Here is a 4,255-nt window from a genome sequence, read left to right on the forward strand (position 1 = left end):
AATCTGTATTTCTACAGCTCAGCTAATCACTTGCATGATATGAAATCAGGCTTGAATTGCACTTGTGAGTTCATCTTGACTTGACAGTAATTGTATGATGATTGAGAAGAAGCTTTAATTAACTGTGAAGTTCATTCTCTACAGCACACACCTACAAATTTAATCTACACAAGCAGGTCTGTATAAGATAAAGCCATGATAGCTCTCAAAATATACAGTTTTTTTATGTGTCAAACAATTTCCTTTTGTTTCAGAGTTAATTCAATTCTAACGTTGTGATAATAAAAAAAAAATAATAATAATAATAATAATAATAATGATAATCTTAAATGTATAACAATCTCGCATTTCATGTCCTCAGATTATCTGGTGGGTATTTAATGAAGCTCATTTGTGTAATGTTGGATGTTCATGCAGTGGGGTGCAGCAGAAACTCTGGTGACCCTGTAGACATGACGGAAACCACTCAGGACTCCTTCAAAGCTGAAAGACCCCATGTTACCAAGACAACTGAATTGTTAGCCTCATTACATGCCACTTCAGTCTCATCAACTCCTTCTCAGGTATTCTGCCCACACTGTGGTGTGACGCAACATTTGAGACAACCCTGTTTACTTCGCTACTTATATTTAATATGTTTGCAATCTTATGTTGTGAATCAAATTTGAATTCTTGAGATCTGAAAATTAAGGCATTCTACTTTTAAGAACATTTTAAACAACTTCTCAACCTTTTTTTGGAATGGGCTTGTAAATCATGTATGGATTCAGGTTGACCATCCCCTGTAACATTATTGCATGAGCTTGCGCAGATCCTTATTTTCTAGGTTTAAATAAAACGTCTACAACTTCACAATTTCTCAGGTAAAACGTAGTTTTGGGAATTCGCCTGGAGTGAAGTGATATGTGTTGTCATTATTACATACACACCCAATGATGAAACTTCTCCTCTTATGGAGATAAAAGTCTCAAAAAGATTTAAACCCACACAACAACAAGATTTGAGCAAGCAAGCTGGTGAAAAGGTGGGTCATCTGAGATTTACCAGATTTGCTGGGTTGTTGGGAAAAGACATTTCTGACTTGGCACAAAAGCTCATAAACCCTATATTTAAATGCACATGCTTACATTCTCACTGAGTTCCAAAAACGGTACATTTTGTGGACAGTACATTTTCCTGATAGTTTTTTTTCACAGAAAACCCATTTAAAGAAATTTATTTTAGCTCTTCAGTCCACAAAATTAACATTTTCTAATTGTAGGAAAACTACCAAAAAAATATCATTTTGGGTGTATTCACACCAGGAAAGTCTTTTGGTCCACTTGTTTGAACAAAAGCAGACTTTAATATTTTAATTCGTGCAGTTTGCATTTACATTGTGCTTTTTTGCAAGTGGACTATAATTGATAAACAAAGGTGACGATCAATGGGCCTCATGTAAGAACATGTTCGTATTTTTATCCTAAAATTTTCTTACTTTTGTTCATATGAAGGGTTCGTACGAACATGCCACGTCAGATTCAACAAACTCTTCTATCTTCAGGAAAAGTGTGTAAATGAGCTGCGTAAACTGATGAATGTGTATCAGGTGCTCGTGCACGAGGAGAGGAGATTAGCATAATTACCACCCCAAAAACACCATATAAGGCTTTGTGTTTCCTGCCCCAGATACCAGGAAGTGTTCATTCATTAATGACATCTCAAAGTAAAAAGAAGAACTTCACGAGTTTGGAGATTGAAGTTCTGTTCTTAAAGATCCAGAAAGGAAAATCTGTCATTTTTTAGCAGCGTCAGCTGTGGAATTAAAGGACCTGCTAAAGCAGAGGAATGAAATGACGACTGCTGTTAATGCTGTGTCTCCCGTGGATCATATACAGTCACAGAAATAAAAATTTAAATCATATTCATCTCTCTTTAGTCCTGCTCTGGTTTTCCTTTAGTCAAATATTTTTAATTTAAGTGTAAATGACTGTGTTACATAGTTTTCGTTTATTCAGAAGAAGAGAAGTTGCGCACCACTATCCCCCCTCCCCCTTGCAAGAGTCAGGTGTGTTTCTGAAAAAAAAAAGCACTTTAAATCAATCAATTCATATTAATATTGTAGTGCTATACAACAGCATTGATAGCCAGTTTATTTTAATTTAATCAATTTATGTCATTATTACATTTAAAATTATAATTATAATTCAAACAAAATAAACTATCAACATAATTATGGACTGTGATTTATTTTCAACTCAAAACATCTTAAACCTAATGAAATATAAAGTTATTAATGAAGAAAATCCATTTGGATAACAGCAGACTGACTGCTTGTAAAATGTGGTGACTTGTGAAGTTCAAAAAGGAGCATGTTTCCTGTAGTTGGTTCTGTTCGAAGTCGGTCTGTATTCACAACAGAAGTGACCCGCACTAGAGTTTGAGTGTATTCACCAGCATAAAAGGTCTGGACCAATGGGGGAAACAAACTCTGGTCCGTTTAAAGGGGACCATATGTGTCAGGTGTGAATACACCCCTGTGAGTAGCTTACTTCAGATGTACAGTTCATACATGTTTGTGCACATGTGAATCTTGTCACTCACTCAATTCTTTTTGAAACTATTTTATCTCCATATCCTCTGCACATAATCCATCACAAACACAAGTGGAGCAGCAGACAGCTATTTAAACACTAGGGGGGCCTTTAGGGATTACATGTTTTGCTCAAGGACACCACAACATGTGGGCGTGGTGGGGAATCGATCCTGTGACTTTCTGGTCTCAAGACAACTGTCCACGGTTGCTCTGTACAATCACATGATGTAGTAATTTATTTTACCATTCTTACACTGATACCGTCAGTGGAGGGCTATCTGGATTAAAGCAATGAAACTGCTGCCCTGAAAGAAGAGTCAGTGTTCTATACTTGGACAGCTAAAAATAAACAAGTACTTGCAAAATACATCTCAGCCTATGTTGTGAAAAGAGATAAATCATTTCTCTTCATCTCTCAGGAGTGTGTTTTTGGGACTAAATGGTGTGTGAATAGACGCATCTGCTCACTCCTGTGAGAATTCTTACAGCAACATTAATGATAATTGTTTCCCTGTCATCTATGGCCTTAGCAACCCAGGCTTGTTTTTTTAAACATTTTTTCTATTTCCAAAAATATCTTTACAAACATGTTACTGTTTCTATAAATGTTTTCATTCACACAAAACCACTAAAAATGACCCAAAATGCAGCAGTAACTATACCAAGCCTTAACGTGGTGCTACTGTAAATGGTTGCCAAGAAAACGGACAAGAATAAGGAAACCAAATACGCAGCACACACATAAGGTTAGACTTTGGGTAGACTGTATATGAACCATTAACTGTATGTGTTCAAACTGAGAAACCAAGACTTCAAACCTTAGACTATAAACACCAACCACTGCACACCAACCATAAATTGTGTGCATACAAACCATACAAACCTTAGGCTTTACATAAACAAACCATAGACTGTATGTATATGACCCACTGAGTGTATTCAAACAAACCCTATATAAATATATATCTCATAGGCTATGTGCATACATACATGAGACTGTATGAACCATATACAGCAGGTAAAATAAGTATTGAACACGTCACCATTTTTCTCAGTAAATATATTACTAGAGGTGCTAATGACGTGAAATTTTCAGCAGATGTTGGTAACAACCCAAGTGGTCCATACATACAAAGAAATCAAACCATAAATGTCCAGAAATGAAGTTATTTGTAATAATGTGGAATGGCACAGGGAAAAAGTATTGAACACATGAAGAAAGGGAGGTGTAAAAAGGCATGGAAAGCCAAGACACCAGCTGATATTAACTTGCACTGACAAGGGGCAGGCTTGTTTTCTAATTACTGAGAGAGTTCAGCTGGTGTCTTGGCTTTCCATGCCTTTTTACACCTCCCTTTCTTCATGTGTTCAATACTTTTTCCCTGTGCCATTCCACATTATTACAAATAAAGAAAGGCTTGCTTTCTAATTACTGAGAGAGTTCAGCTGGTGTCTTGGCTTTCCATGCCTTTTTACACCTCCCTTTCTTCATGTGTTCAATACTTTTTCCCTGTGCCATTCCACATTATTACAAATAAAGAAAGGCTTGCTTTCTAATTACTGAGAGAGTTCAGCTGGTGTATTGGCTTTCCATGCCTTTTTACACCTCCCTTTCTTCATGTGTTCAATACTTTTTCCCTGTGCCATTCCACATTATTACAAATAAAAACAATGGAAAGA

The sequence above is a fragment of the Austrofundulus limnaeus genome, unplaced genomic scaffold (genome assembly GCF_001266775.1).
Source record: "Austrofundulus limnaeus strain Quisiro unplaced genomic scaffold, Austrofundulus_limnaeus-1.0 Scaffold304, whole genome shotgun sequence".
Taxonomy (NCBI): Eukaryota; Metazoa; Chordata; class Actinopteri; order Cyprinodontiformes; family Rivulidae; genus Austrofundulus; species Austrofundulus limnaeus.